Here is an 18,237-nt window from a genome sequence, read left to right as displayed (position 1 = left end):
AATATTTTTGGGATGAGAATACATGCAGGTTTTATAAATGATTTACAAAATAGACACAAGTACGTGAAACTACATTCTATGGTTGAATTATCGAAATCAAATATGCCCTTTTTTATTAAGTCTGGTAATCTAAGAATTAGGGAACAGACGCCCTAATTGACGCGAATCCTAAAGATAGATCTATTGGGCCTAACAAGCCCCATCCAAAGTACCGGATGCTTTAGTACTTCAAAATTTATATCATGTCCGAAGGAGGATCCCGGAATGATGGGGATATTCTTATATATGCATATTTTTAATGTCGGTTACCAGGTGTTCACCATATGAATGATTTTTATCTCTATGTATGGGATGTGTATTGAAATATGAAATCTTGTGGTCTATTACTATGATTTGATATATATAGGTTAAACCTATAACTCACCAACATTTTTGTTGACATTTTAAGCATGTTTATTCTCAGGTGATTATTAAGAGCTTCCGCTGTCACATACTTAAATAAGGACGAGATTTGGAGTCCATGCTTGTATGATATTGTGTAAAAACTGCATTCAAGAAACTTATTTTGTTGTAACATATTTGTATTGTAAACCATTATGTAATGTGTAGTGACCCGAACTTTTCCATGTTTATATATATTAATTGAGGTTGATATTTACATGATTAAATGTTTCCAACATGTTAAGCAATCAAACTTGTTAAGACTTGATTAATTGAAATATGTTTCATATAGACAATTGACCACACAAGTTGACCGGCGATTCACGAACGTTAAAACTTGTAAAAACGACATGACGATATATATATATGGATATACATATGGTTAACATGAGATTATGATAAGTAAGTATCTCCATAAGTATATTAACAATGAGTTATATACATATAAACAAGACTACTAACTTAAGGATTTCGAAACGAGACATATATGTAACGATTATCGTTGTAACGACATTTAAATGTATATATATCATATTAAGATATATTAATATATCATAATATCATGATAATATAATAATTTAACATCTCATTAGATATAATAAACAATGGGTTAACAACATTAATTGAGATCGTTAACTTAAAGGTTTCAAAACAACACTTACATGTAACGACTAACGATGACTTAACGACTCAGTTAAAATGTATATACATGTAGTGTTTTAATATGTATTTATACACTTTTGAAAGACTTCAATACACTTATCAAAATACTTCTACTTAACAAAAATGCTTACAATTACATCCTCGTTCAGTTTCATCAACAATTCTACTCGTATGCACCCGTATTCGTACTCGTACAATACACAGCTTTTAGATGTATGTACTATTGGTATATACACTCCAATGATCAGCTCTTAGCAGCCCATGTGAGTCATCTAACACATGTGGGAACTATCATTTGGCAACTAGCATGAAATATCTCATAAAATTACAAAAATATGAGTAATCATTCATGACTTATTTACATGAAAACAAAATTACATATCCTTTATATCTAATCCATATACCAACGACCAAAAACACCTACAAACACTTTCATTCTTCAATTTTCTTCATCTAATTGATCTCTCTCAAGTTCTATCTTCAAGTTCTAAGTGTTCTTCATAAATTCCAAAAGTTCTAGTTTCATAAAATCAAGAATACTTTCAAGTTTGCTAGCTCACTTCCAATCTTGTAAGGTGATCATCCAACCTCAAGAAATCTTTGTTTCTTACAGTAGGTTATCATTCTAATACAAGGTAATAATCATATTCAAACTTTGGTTCAATTTCTATAACTATAACAATCTTATTTCAAGTGATGATCTTACTTGAACTTGTTTTCGTGTCATGATTCTGCTTCAAGAACTTCGAGCCATCCAAGGATCCGTTGAAGCTAAATCCATTTTTCTCTTTTCCAGTAGGTTTATCCAAGGAACTTAAGGTAGTAATGATGTTCATAACATCATTCGATTCATACATATAAAGCTATCTTATTCGAAGGTTTAAACTTGTAATCACTAGAACATAGTTTAGTTAATTCTAAACTTGTTCTCAAACAAAAGTTAATCCTTCTAACTTGACTTTAAAATCAACTAAACACATGTTCTATATCTATATGATATGCTAACTTAATGATTTAAAACCTGGAAACATGAAAAAACACCGTAAAACCGGATTTACGCCGTCGTAGTAACACCGCGGGCTGTTTTGGATTAGTTAATTAAAAACTATGATAAACTTTGATTTAAAAGTTGTTATTCTGAGAAAATGATTTTTATTATGAACATGAAACTATATCCAAAAATTATGGTTAAACTCAAAGTAGAAGTATGTTTTCTAAAATGGTCATCTAGACGTCGTTCTTTCGACTGAAATGACTACCTTTACAAAAACGACTTGTAACTTATTTTTCCGACTATAAACCTATACATTTTCTGTTTAGATTCATAAAATAGAGTTCAATATGAAACCATAGCAATTTGATTCACTCAAAACGGATTTAAAATGAAGAAGTTATGGGTAAAACAAGATTGGATAATTTTTCTCATTTTAGCTACGTGAAAATTGGTAACAAATCTATTCCAACCATAACTTAATCAACTTGTATTGTATATTATGTAATCTTGAGATACCATAGACACGTATACAATGTTTCGACCTATCATGTCGACACATCTATATATATTTCGGAACAACCATAGACACTCTATATGTGAATGTTGGAGTTAGCTATACAGGGTTGAGGTTGATTCCAAAATATATATATTTTGAGTTGTGATCAATACTGAGATACGTATACACTGGGTCGTGGATTGATTCAAGATAATATTTATCGATTTATTTCTGTACATCTAACTGTGGACAACTAGTTGTAGGTTACTAACGAGGACAGCTAACTTAATAAACTTAAAACATCAAAATATATTAAAAGTGTTGTAAATATATTTTGAACATACTTTGATATATATATATTGTTATAGGTTCGTGAATCAACCAGTGGCCAAGTCTTACTTCCCGACGAAGTAAAAATCTGTGAAAGTGAGTTATAGTCCCACTTTTAAAATCTAATATTTTTGGGATGAGAATACATGCAGGTTTTATAAATGATTTACAAAATAGACACAAGTACGTGAAACTACATTCTATGGTTGAATTATCGAAATCGAATATGCCCCTTTTTATTAAGTCTGGTAATCTAAGAATTAGGGAACAGACACCCTAATTGACGCGAATCCTAAAGATAGATCTATTGGGCCTAACAAACCCCATCCAAAGTACCGGATGCTTTAGTACTTCGAAATTTATATCATATCCGAAGGGTGTCCCGGAATGATGGGGATATTCTTATATATGCATCTTGTTAATGTCGGTTACCAGGTGTTCACCATATGAATGATTTTTATCTCTATGTATGGGATGTGTATTGAAATATGAAATCTTGTGGTCTATTATTATGATTTGATATATATAGGTTAAACCTATAACTCACCAACATTTTTGTTGACATTTTAAGCATGTTTATTCTCAGATGATTATTAAGAGCTTCCGCTGTCGCATACTTAAATAAGGACAAGATTTGGAGTCCATGCTTGTATGATATTGTGTAAAAACTGCATTCAAGAAACTTATTTTGTTGTAACATATTTGTATTGTAAACCATTATGTAATGGTCGTGTGTAAACAGGATATTTTAGATTATCATTATTTGATAATCTACGTAAAGCTTTTTAAACCTTTATTGATGAAATAAAGGTTATGGTTTGTTTTAAAATGAATGCAGTCTTTGAAAAACGTCTCATATAGAGGTCAAAACCTCGCAACGAAATCAATTAATATGGAACGTTTTTAATCAATAAGAACGGGACATTTCAGTTGGTATCCGAGCGTTGGTCTTAGAGAACCAGAATTTTGCATTAATGTGTCTTATCGAGTTTGTTAGGATGCATTAGTGAGTCTGGACTTCGACCGTGTTTACTTGAAAAATGATTGCTTAACAAATTTTGTTGGAAACTATATATTTTTAACATGTGAATATTATGTGATATATTAATCTCTTAACGCGTTTGATATTATGTGATAGATGTCTACCTCTAGAACAAGTCCCATTGACTCACCTAATAATAATGAAGAGTCAAATGTAAATTGGAATGATTCGTGGACTGATTCACAAGTTCCCGAAGAGGAACCGGAAGAAGGGTCGGAACCGGAAGAAGAATCGGAACCGGAAGAAGAATCGGAACCGGATGAAGAAATAGAACCGGTGGGGGAAATAATAAAACGGTTAAGTAAAAGAAAATCCTCAACCAACCGACCAAAGTTAATTATGGTCAATGGTGTTTCCGCCAAGGAAGCAAAATATTGGGAGGATTACCAATTCTCCGATGAATCGGATTCCGACGAGAATTCCGATGATGTTATAGAAATTACCCCAACTGAATTTAAAAAGGCAAAAGAAAATAATAAGGGAAAGGGCATAAAAATAGAGAAATCTAATTCCAACCCCGATGAACTTTATATGTATCGTCAACCCCCGAAGTCCTTAAGTTGTAACAATGACCCGGGAACCTCTAAACCACCAGGTTTTTCTAAACCAATGTGGATCACGACGGCTCGTATTAGGGGAACATCATATATCCCTAGAAACTTAGCAAAATGAACCAAAACCAAAGAAGAAGAAACAAGCGAGTCGGAATAAGATAGTTGTATTCGTGTGGTGTAATATATGTAATATAGTGTGCTTATGCTTTATGATATATGTAAAAATTGCTTGTATTAATAAGTATTTTTTTTTTATAAATCTAACTCTTGTCTATTTTACAGTATAAAAACACAAAATGGATAGACAACCCAATATTTTAAGAGACCTACCCGGAGACATGATTGATGAAATCTTGTCTAGAGTCGGTCAGAATTCTTCGGCACAACTATTTAAGGCGAGATCAGTTTGTAAGACATTCGAAGAACGTTCCAAGAATGCCTTGGTTTATAAAAGGCTTTCGTTTGAAAGATGGGGGATATCACATTGGGAAATCCATAAGTTACGATGTGTTTACTTTGACGCATATATTGCGGGGAACCCAAATGCTATTTTACGCAATGGGTTAAGAAATTATTTTGACTCAATATATCTGAATATTGGACTTCGTGATTTAGAAAAAGAGGCTAACATGCAACATAAAGAAGCATGTTATTCTTACGGATTAGTAATGTTCGCTTCTCACCAAAGTGAGAACAAGAACATCGGGCTACAACTATTAAACAAAACGTTCCCACAAGTGACGGAGTCGGTAATTGGGGTAAGAAATGAGGTTTTTAGATTGTTACGGGACTGTTGGACATTACGTAACCCTCGTCCCTTTGACGACGTTACAACACGCTGTCTTATCAACGGCCATAACGGTTATGTTCCACAAGACCAAGGATGGGAAGTAATCCTAGTAAAACCAGAATGCATGACTTGTTTCTGGACGTATGAATTACGTGTCTTTATTGCCTTTGCTGAACGACTTGTGTACTAGCTAGAATTATCTTCACAACCATCTTGTATCAAATTTATTATGTGCTATATTTCATGCTATATGTAAAATAAGCAGTATTGTAAGTTTGTAAAATATTGTGTAAAAGTTTGAACGCGAAATATTATTATAATCAGTTTTTCATATAGAATTGTAGTAGTTGAATTGTATATTAGCTACTAAGTATGAACTTAACGGGTAGGTACTACCCGAATTTAAACTTATAAAACGCTAATATGAAGAAAAAGCTTTTATAAATGAGTTCATATTATGCTACGAAATACTATTAACTATTCTTAATATTCTGTATGATTAACTTGTTCCATTTGACTATTTTGAAGGAAATGGCACCGACTACTCGACACACAGTGAATATGAATGAAGAGGAATTCCGTACTTTTCTAGCTTCAAACATAGCCGCAGTACAGGCTGCGCTACATACCAACAATAACCTTGGATCTAGCAGTACAGGAAATCGTGTAGGATGCACCTACAAAGAATTCACTGCCTGCAAACCTTTGGAATTTGATGGAACCGAAGGACCGATCGGATTGAAACGGTGGACCGAGAAGGTCGAATCAGTGTTTGCCATAAGTAAGTGTACTGAAGAGGACAAAGTGAAGTACGCTACGCATACCTTCACAGGTTCTGCGTTAACATGGTGGAATACCTATCTAGAGCAAGTGGGACAAGATGATGCTTATGCACTACCGTGGTCAGCATTCAAGCACTTGATGAACGAGAAGTACCGTCCCAGAACCGAGGTCAATAAGCTCAAGACAGAACTTAGAGGGTTACGAACCCAAGGATTTGATATTACCACGTACGAAAGACGATTCACAGAATTGTGCCTATTGTGTCCGGGAGCGTTCGAAGATGAGGAAGAGAAGATCGACGCGTTTGTGAAAGGATTACCGGAAAGAATCCAAGAAGATATAAGTTCACACGAGCCCGCCTCCATACAACAGGCACGTAGAATGGCTCACAAACTAGTGAACCAGATTGAGGAAAGAATTAAAGAACAGACGGCTGAAGAGGCCAATGTGAAGCAAGTCAAAAGAAAGTGGGAGGAAAACGGTGATAAGAATCACCAATACAACAACAACAGCAATTACAATAATAATCGCAATAATTATCCCAACAATCGCAACATCAATCGCAACTACAACAAACGGCCCAACAACAACAACAACAACAACAACAACAACAACAACAACAACAACAACAACAACAACAACAACAACAGCAACTACAACAATCATCCCAACAACAATAACAACCGCAACAACAACAACAATCAGAAGCAGCTATGCCAAAGGTGTGAAAAGAATCACTCGGGGTTCTGCACCAAATTTTGCAACAAGTGTAAAAGAAATGGTCATAGCGCGGCGAAGTGTGAGGTCTACGGACCAGGGGTTAATAGAACGAAAGGAACAAATGGTGTCGGAACGAGTAATGGCGGAGCAAGTAGTGTCGGAGCAAGTTATGCCAATGTAGTTTGTTATAAATGTGGAAAACCGGGCCACATTATTAGAAATTGCCCGAACCAGGAGAACACGAATGGACAAGGTCGTGGAAGAGTTTTCAATATTAATGCGGCAGAGGCACAGGAAGACCCGGAGCTTGTTACGGGTACGTTTCTTATTGACAATAAATCTGCTTACGTTTTATTTGATTCGGGTGCGGATAGAAGCTATATGAGTAGAGATTTTTGTGCTAAATTAAGTTGTCCATTGACGCCTTTGGATAGTAAATTTTTACTCGAATTAGCAAATGGTAAATTAATTTCAGCAGATAATATATGTCGGAATCGAGAAATTAAACTGGTTAGCGAACCATTTAATATTGACTTGATACCAGTAGAGTTAGGGAGTTTTGATGTGATAATCGGTATGGACTGGTTGAAAGAAGTGAAAGCAGAGATCGTTTGTTACAAAAATGCAATTCGCATTATACGAGAAAAAGGAAAACCCTTAATGGTGTACGGAGAAAAGGGCAACACGAAGCTACATCTTATTAGTAATTTGAAGGCACAAAAACTAATAAGAAAAAGTTGCTATGCTGTTCTAGCACACGTCGAGAAAGTACAAACTGAAGAAAATAGCATCAATGATGTTCCCGTCGCAAAAGAATTTCCCGATGTATTTCCGAAAGAATTACCGGGACTACCTCCACATCGATCTGTTGAATTTCAAATAGATCTTGTACCAGGAGCTGCACCAATAGCTCGTGCTCCTTATAGACTCGCACCCAGCGAGATGAAAGAACTGCAAAGCCAACTGCAAGAACTATTAGAACGTGGTTTCATTCGACCAAGCACATCACCGTGGGGAGCTCCTGTTTTGTTTGTCAAGAAGAAAGATGGTACATTCAGGTTGTGTATCGACTACCGAGAGTTGAACAAACTTACCATCAAGAACCGCTACCCACTACCGAGAATCGATGACTTATTTGATCAACTACAAGGCTCGTCTGTTTATTCAAAGATTGACTTACATTCCGGGTATCATCAAATGCGGGTGAAAGAAGATGATATTCCAAAGACTGCTTTCAGAACACGTTACGGTCATTACGAGTTTATGGTCATGCCGTTTGGTTTAACTAATGCACCAGCTGTGTTCATGGACCTTATGAACCGAGTGTGTGGACCATACCTTGACAAGTTTGTCATTGTTTTCATTGATGACATACTTATTTACTCAAAGAATGACCAAGAACACGGTGAACATTTGAGAAAGGTGTTAGAAGTATTGAGGAAGGAAGAATTGTACGCTAAGTTTTCAAAGTGTGCATTTTGGTTGGAAGAAGTTCAATTCCTCGGTCACATAATGAACAAAGAAGGTATTAAGGTGGATCCGGCAAAGATAGAAACTGTTGAAAAGTGGGAAACCCCGAAAACTCCGAAACACATACGCCAGTTTTTAGGACTAGCTGGTTACTACAGAAGGTTCATCCAAGACTTTTCCAGAATAGCAAAACCCTTGACTGCATTAACGCATAAAGGGAAGAAATTTGAATGGAATGATGAACAAGAGAAAGCGTTTCAGTTATTGAAGAAAAAGCTAACTACGGCACCTATATTGTCATTGCCTGAAGGGAATGATGATTTTGTGATTTATTGTGATGCATCAAAGCAAGGTCTCGGTTGTGTATTAATGCAACGAACGAAGGTGATTGCTTATGTATCTAGACAATTGAAGATTCACGAACAAAATTATACGACGCATGATTTGGAATTAGGCGCGGTTGTTTTTGCATTAAAGACTTGGAGGCACTACTTATATGGGGTCAAAAGTATTATATATACCGACCACAAAAGTCTTCAACACATATTTAATCAGAAACAACTGAATATGAGGCAGCGTAGGTGGATTGAATTATTGAATGATTACGACTTTGAGATTCGTTACCACCCGGGGAAGGCAAATGTGGTAGCCGATGCCTTGAGCAGGAAGGACAGAGAACCCATTCGAGTAAAATCTATGAATATAATGATTCATAATAACATTACTACTCAAATAAAGGAGGCACAACAAGGAGTTTTAAAAGAGGGAAATTTAAAGGATGAAATACCCAAAGGATCGGAGAAGCATCTTAATATTTGGGAAGACGGAACTCGGTATAGGGCTGAAAGGATTTGGGTACCAAAATTTGGAGATATGAGAGAAATGGTACTTAGAGAAGCTCATAAAACCAGATACTCAATACATCCTGGAACGGGGAAGATGTACAAGGATCTCAAGAAACATTTTTGGTGGCCGGGTATGAAAGCCGATGTTGCTAAATACGTAGGAGAATGTTTGACGTGTTCTAAGGTCAAAGCTGAGCATCAGAAACCATCAGGTCTACTTCAACAACCCGAAATCCCGGAATGGAAATGGGAAAACATTACCATGGATTTCATCACTAAATTGCCAAGGACTGCAAGTGGTTTTGATACTATTTGGGTAATAGTTGATCGTCTCACCAAATTAGCACACTTCCTGCCAATAAGAGAAGATGACAAGATGGAGAAGTTAGCACGACTGTATTTGAAGGAAGTCGTCTCCAGACATGGAATACCAATCTCTATTATCTCTGATAGGGATGGCAGATTTATTTCAAGATTCTGGCAGACATTACAGCAAGCATTAGGAACTCGTCTAGACATGAGTACTGCCTATCATCCACAAACTGATAGGCAGAGTGAAAGGACGATACAAACGCTTGAAGACATGCTACGAGCATGTGTTATTGATTTCGGAAACAGTTGGGATCGACATCTACCGTTAGCAGAATTTTCCTACAACAACAGCTACCATTCAAGCATTAAGATGGCGCCGTTTGAAGCACTTTATGGTAGAAAGTGCAGGTCTCTGATTTGTTGGAGTGAAGTGGGGGATAGACAGATTACGAGTCCGGAGATTATACAAGAAACTACCGAGAAGATCATCCAAATTCAACAACGGTTGAAAACCGCCCAAAGTCGACAAAAGAACTACGCTGACATTAAAAGAAAAGATATAGAATTTGAAATTGGAGAGATGGTCATGCTTAAAGTTGCACTTTAGAAAGGCGTTGTTCGATTTGATAAACGAGGGAAATTAAATCCAAGGTATATTGGACCATTCAAAATTATTGATCGTGTCGGACCAGTAGCATACCGACTTGAGTTACCTCAACAACTCGCGGCTGTACATAACACTTTCCACATCTCGAATTTGAAGAAATGTTTTGCTAAAGAAGATCTCACTATTCCGTTAGATGAAATCCAAATCAACGAAAAACTTCAATTCATCGAAGAACCCGTCGAAATAATGGATCGTGAGGTTAAAAGACTTAAGCAAAACAAGATACCAATTGTTAAGGTTCGATGGAATGCTCGTAGAGGACCCGAGTTCACCTGGGAGCGTGAAGATCAGATGAAGAAGAAATACCCGCATCTATTTCCAGAAGATTCGTCAACACCTTCAACAGCTTAAAATTTCGGGACGAAATTTATTTAACGGGTAGGTACTGTAGTGACCCGAACTTTTCCATGTTTATATATATTAATTGAGGTTGATATTTACATGATTAAATGTTTCCAACATGTTAAGCAATCAAACTTGTTAAGACTTGATTAATTGAAATATGTTTCATATAGACAATTGACCACCCAAGTTGACCGGCGATTCACGAACGTTAAAACTTGTAAAAACGACATGACGATATATATATATGGATATACATATGGTTAACATGAGATTATGATAAGTAAGTATCTCCATAAGTATATTAACAATGAGTTATATACATATAAACAAGACTACTAACTTAAGGATTTCGAAACGAGACATATATGTAACGATTATCGTTGTAACGACATTTAAATGTATATATATCATATTAAGATATATTAATATATCATAATATCATGATAATATAATAATTTAACATCTCATTAGATATAATAAACAATGGGTTAACAACATTAATTGAGATCGTTAACTTAAAGGTTTCAAAACAACACTTACATGTAACGACTAACGATGACTTAACGACTCAGTTAAAATGTATATACATGTAGTGTTTTAATATGTATTTATACACTTTTGAAAGACTTCAATACACTTATCAAAATACTTCTACTTAACAAAAATGCTTACAATTACATCCTCGTTCAGTTTCATCAACAATTCTACTCGTATGCACCCGTATTCGTACTCGTACAATACACAGCTTTTAGATGTATGTACTATTGGTATATACACTCTAATGATCAGCTCTTAGCAGCCCATGTGAGTTACCTAACACATGTGGGAACCATCATTTGGCAACTAGCATGAAATATCTCATAAAATTACAAAAATATGAGTAATCATTCATGACTTATTTACATGAAAACAAAATTACATATCCTTTATATCTAATCCATATACCAACGACCAAAAACACCTACAAACACTTTCATTCTTCAATTTTCTTCATCTAATTGATCTCTCTCAAGTTCTATCTTCAAGTTCTAAGTGTTCTTCATAAATTCCAAAAGTTCTAGTTTCATAAAATCAAGAATACTTTCAAGTTTGCTAGCTCACTTCCAATCTTGTAAGGTGATCATCCAACCTCAAGAAATCTTTGTTTCTTACAGTAGGTTATCATTCTAATACAAGGTAATAATCGTATTCAAACTTTGGTTCAATTTCTATAACTATAACAATCTTATTTCAAGTGATGATCTTACTTGAACTTGTTTTCGTGTCATGATTCTGCTTCAAGAACTTCGAGCCATCCAAGGATCCGTTGAAGCTAAATCCATTTTTCTCTTTTCCAGTAGGTTTATCCAAGGAACTTAAGGTAGTAATTATGTTCATAACATCATTCGATTCATACATATAAAGCTATCTTATTCGAAGGTTTAAACTTGTAATCACTAGAACATAGTTTAGTTAATTCTAAACTTGTTCTCAAACAAAAGTTAATCCTTCTAACTTGACTTTAAAATCAACTAAACACATGTTCTATATCTATATGATATGCTAACTTAATGATTTAAAACCTGGAAACATGAAAAAACACCGTAAAACCGGATTTACGCCGTCGTAGTAACACCGCGGGCTGTTTTGGGTTAGTTAATTAAAAACTATGATAAACTTTGATTTAAAAGTTGTTATTCTGAGAAAATGATTTTTATTATGAACATGAAACTATATCCAAAAATTATGGTTAAACTAAAAGTAGAAGTATGTTTTCTAAAATGGTCATCTAGACGTCGTTCTTTCGACTGAAGTGACTACCTTTACAAAAACGACTTGTAACTTATTTTTCTGACTATAAACCTATACATTTTCTGTTTAGATTCATAAAATAGAGTTCAATATGAAACCATAGCAATTTGATTCACTCAAAACGGATTTAAAATGAAGAAGTTATGGGTAAAACAAGATTGGATAATTTTTCTCATTTTAGCTACGTGAAAATTGGTAACAAATCTATTCCAACCATAACTTAATCAACTTGTATTGTATATTATGTAATCTTGAGATACCATAGACACGTATACAATGTTTCGACCTATCATGTCGACACATCTATATATATTTCGGAACAGCCATAGACACTCTATATGTGAATGTTGGAGTTAGCTATACAGAGTTGAGGTTGATTCCAAAATATATATATTTTGAGTTGTGATCAATACTGAGATACGTATACACTGGGTCGTGGATTGATTCAAGATAATATTTATCGATTTATTTCTGTACATCTAACTGTGGACAACTAGTTGTAGGTTACTAACGAGGACAGCTAACTTAATAAACTTAAAACATCAAAATATATTAAAAGTGTTGTAAATATATTTTGAACATACTTTGATATATATATATTGTTATAGGTTCGTGAATCAACCAGTGGCCAAGTCTTACTTCCCGACGAAGTAAAAATCTGTGAAAGTGAGTTATAGTCCCACTTTTAAAATCTAATATTTTTGGGATGAGAATACATGCAGGTTTTATAAATGATTTACAAAATAGACACAAGTACGTGAAACTACATTCTATGGTTGAATTATCGAAATCGAATATGCCCCTTTTTATTAAGTCTGGTAATCTAAGAATTAGGGAACAGACACCCTAATTGACGTGAATCCTAAAGATAGATCTATTGGGCCTAACAAACCCCATCCAAAGTACCGGATGCTTTAGTACTTCGAAATTTATATCATATCCGAAGGGTGTCCCGGAATGATGGGGATATTCTTATATATGCATCTTGTTAATGTCGGTTACCAGGTGTTCACCATATGAATGATTTTTATCTCTATGTATGGGATGTGTATTGAAATATGAAATCTTGTGGTCTATTATTATGATTTGATATATATAGGTTAAACCTATAACTCACCAACATTTTTGTTGACGTTTTAAGCATGTTTATTCTCAGATGATTATTAAGAGCTTCCGCTGTCGCATACTTAAATAAGGACAAGATTTGGAGTCCATGCTTGTATGATATTGTGTAAAAACTGCATTCAAGAAACTTATTTTGTTGTAACATATTTGTATTGTAAACCATTATGTAATGGTCGTGTGTAAACAGGATATTTTAGATTATCATTATTTGATAATCTACGTAAAGCTTTTTAAACCTTTATTGATGAAATAAAGGTTATGGTTTGTTTTAAAATGAATGCAGTCTTTGAAAAACGTCTCATATAGAGGTCAAAACCTCGCAACGAAATCAATTAATATGGAACGTTTTTAATCAATAAGAACGGGACATTTCATAATGGTCGTGTGTAAACAGGATATTTTAGATTATCATTATTTGATAATCTAAGTAAAGCTTTTTAAACTATTATTGATGAAATAAAGGTTATGGTTTATTTTAAAATGAATGCAGTCTTTGAAAAACGTCTCATATAGAGGTCAAAACCTCGCAACGAAATCAATTAATATGGAACGTTTTTAATCAATAAGAACGGGACATTTCACTTAGCCATCACAACAGCTTGAGACAATGATGTAGCTGTTCTAACAAAAGTTTTGTACTCAGGCATAATGATATTAACAAAATGCTGGATACGAGATGCTTCGTCTGGCACCCATTGTTGTACAAACCTCAGTTTATCCATAAACTTCTCTACTACCTCATCGATTGTCATTTGAGGTGTCATCTTCATTTCAAGAAACTCAGTCTTGATTCGGTTCATATCAAACGGATTACAATACTGTTCACACACCTTTCCATAAAACTGCTCCCATGTGATCATACTCACTTGCTCTTTCGGTATACTGGAAATCAAAGAATCCCTCCAAATCATAGCCCTACCTTTCAACAGTCTACTAGCATATGTTACCTTCAGCCCGGGTTCACACTGACACGCTTCAAATACCCTTTTAACTTCTCGCAACCAATTGAGAGTTACAGTCGGATCAGTACTTCCAGAGAACTCGGAGGGTTTACAATCACGAAAATTTTTATAAGTACATCTTTTGGGTGGTTGCAAGTAAGATTGATGGAACATTTGCATTTGATATGGATTCATCATCATGGGATTTTGGTAAGTAAAGGTGTTTTGTGGTGGCATATAATATTGGTTAGGTATTTGATTCTGAAGCTGGTTCTGGGGCACATTAGGTATCGTTTGGGATTGCGCGGTTGGGAATCCAGGTGGTGTATCATCATTTCCAGAATGCCTCGCCAATTCAAGCTCATTAATTTTGTCTTCAGCCTCCTTTAGTTTGCTCTCTAACTGAAGAATGTAACTATTCTGATCATCATCAGACTCAACACCCTCTTCTGGTGCTCTGAATGTTCTGGGGTTGGATGGGCCAGTTGCGTTTCTATCAGCCATACCTGTGCTACAAAACAACTTACACAAAAGCTTAGTGGATAACAGTTAGTTCAATCACAACTAACACACGAATATCCTATTTTCACTTAGCCCCCATTTCCACAGACATGTTTGACTTGCCTCAGGGTTTGGGAACAAAATACGCGCACGTATCTGCTGCCAAACCATGCTCTGATACCAACTTGTAACACCGGCCATTTTTTTTTTAAATACACAGCGGAAGACTTTATTAACAAACACAATATAAGTCACGTCATTAAGTTTAAGTTTACACAACGGTGTTACGTTATTACAAAACATTATTTATACAAAAGTCAACATCAGAGTTGGATTGTCAAACATGTCTTCTGCAATAGCACTCATCCCAATTGGCAGTACCTAAACCTGCAAGGGGGAAAATATGTGGGGGATTAGCGCACCGCTAAGTGAATGGAATCTATCTAACAGATATAGCTTAAGCCACACACAAGCTATATACATCAACAGTACTTGCTAACTACCAACTAACATATAATAAGACAATACGAGGATCGGCAGCTTGTACGAGCACACGACTCCCAGCTGATCGGACTTGAGTCTACCGATAGTCCCTGCTACTCAATTCACAGTATAGTTATCCAGATGCAGGGGATGCATCATTCACACTATACTCCATAATCAGTAGCCTATGGACCCAACCTCCCCTAGGCACGGTTGACCTCATACGGACTCTAACCTCTCCTAGGCACGGTCTCGAGTCCCCAGTCTCCCTAAGCCCGACTGGTGCCATTCACACAGTGTACACATAAATCACATACAACATCAGGCATACTATATTATTCTAACATGGCAATTTCTACACTATGCATGGTAAAAGAGTCAACCACAGTAGCATGATATGCTACTTAAACTCTATCCGGAGATAGACCCACTCACCAATTACCAGCAACTGCTCAGTTATTATTTCTGAGCTTCCTCCTTGTCCTTATAACCTGAGAACAGCAAAAACCAAGTTAATATACATATCCAATAAATAATATAATCATTTCATACGATTAACTAGATCATAACACCATATATTCATAATTTTATGAGTCTACATCATGACTCCACTCAATAATGGCATACAGGTGCGTGCAAAACACGACATACACACTAAAACTCCTTTTCCGGCCCAAAAACAGTTTGATCTAGTTTCTTAAAAGTTCACCATTAAAAAGTATTCTTTATTACGATTCTAACGATAGTTTATTCATCAAAAACGGAGTTACGTTTTGAAAGTTACGCCCGTTTCAATTTCATAAAAGTACTGTAGCAAATAGCGACACTGCAGCAACTCGGACCGTAGCAAATAGCGACACTGTAGCAACTCGGTACTGTAGCAAATCGGTACTGTAACAACTCGGGGATACTGTAGCAAATAGTGACACTGTAGCAAATAGTGACACTGTAGCAAATAGTGACACTGTAGCAGGTCGGGTACTGTAGCAGCTCGGGTACTGTAGCAAAATACTGTAGCAAAATACTGTAGCAACTGGGTTTCGAAGCAGTTCGCTGTTTTTATGATTTTTTTTTCCCAAAAACTCGATTTTTGAGCGATTTTGATCAAATTTTAAGCACATGGAAGCTACTAAACATATATACAACCTATTTCTAACATCTATTGATGTTTTTAAACATCAAACAACAAGATTTGAGCTAATTTCTTCAAAAACTCATAAGAACACTAAAACCCAATTTTCAACAAGATTAATACATAAATCTTTGTAATACTTACCTTAAGATGATCACAAGAACACAAGGAATCGATTGCTAACTTCAATTAATCCAAAAGCTCACAAATCAAGTTAGGGTTTATGATCATGGTGCGTTGGGTATGCGTTTGTGTGTGTGTGTTTTTATTTTGAGAAAATGGTAGAAGAATCCAGGACATAAACTTAATATTGGGTTATAAACCCATACCCCATATCACACGGGTATTTACCAGTTATCTAATTTCTTTCGTACTTAATTTGGCAACCCTAACGGAGTCCAAATTAAATAAACCAACATGTTCTGGGACCCTTGTCACAAATTGGTCACAACACAATTATAATAAAACACTAATAAAATAATTGAAATAAAAGCACTTAAGACTAAGCACAAACCCTAAGGGCAAAATAGGCAACTTACAACTAGCCCGGGTTTCAGTCTGTTACATATTCCGACATGGATGTTCACCTAAACTCCGGAAGCAGCGTCATCAGAATGAATCAACCAATCAGCCATTCCCAATTCATCTGATGGGTTCGTAGTCGACTTAACCGATGGAGACGAGAAGAAGGTGATCATTTCCACCCACCAACCTGCACTCTTGGCGAAGAACCTGAAGCACTCACCGGCGAACCAATCCGAAACACTATTTTCGCCCCTATTACCCGAATATCTCACCATGATTATATACTATCTCAAATTCAAAACCTCATTCATCCGCTCGTTCTGACCGACAATCATCCCCGAATAATGGAAGAAGTCAACGAGCTTCACGCTCGAGTAATCAATTTGGAAAACTTGGTGCAAAACCTACCAGCTTCAGCAACATCACCGACATCAACAGGACCACCAGCAATAGCACGCGTACCATCAACAACACATGCCTCAGCATCCCATTCTGTACCTCGAGTATAATCATCATTCTACATATCGTTCTACATTATTTATCTTCGTTCGACATGGCGATTATGTAATCTCTAATGTGTTAGAGATTATATATTCTTGTTCTAATGGTAAATCAAATGAGTTTAATATCATATTAACTCATTAAATCCATGATTACATCTAAAGAAATATATATGTATATATATTTTCATAACGATTGTAATTAAAAAAAAAAATTTGTACAAACTGTTAATGGTGAAAATATTTTAACGGGTAGGTAATACCCGAGAAATATTTAGATTTCACATTAATAAGTTACACTGTACATCCTTCGAATCTGATTCAACAGTCATTTACTATTCTACCTACATCCACAGATATACGAATTCGTTCATCGCAGAATAACTATTTTCATTCAATTTCATATATTGGATTTTTACCTATCAGAATCCAACAAGTGGCATAATGAAGAAAACATTGGACAAAATAAAATTAGTTAGAAACAAACAAATTAACTATGAGAAAAATTTTGTCAAGAATTCACGCTAACTGTTCCTAGCTAACTGATTACATTTTATTTATCGCAATTTATTTATCGCAATTTATTTATTGCAATTTTATTTATCGTCATTTAATTTCTGTTATTTAATTTACGCACTTTAAATATCGGGACACGTATACAAGGTTTTGACAATCATATCGACACATCTATATATATTATTTGGAATAACCATAGACACTCTATATGCAGTAATGATAGAGTTAGCTATACAGGGTTGAGGTTGATTCTATAATAATATATATACTT

Source organism: Rutidosis leptorrhynchoides, chromosome 4, assembly GCF_046630445.1.
Source record: "Rutidosis leptorrhynchoides isolate AG116_Rl617_1_P2 chromosome 4, CSIRO_AGI_Rlap_v1, whole genome shotgun sequence".
Classification (NCBI taxonomy): domain Eukaryota; kingdom Viridiplantae; phylum Streptophyta; class Magnoliopsida; order Asterales; family Asteraceae; genus Rutidosis; species Rutidosis leptorrhynchoides.
This window is presented reverse-complemented; position numbering follows the sequence as displayed.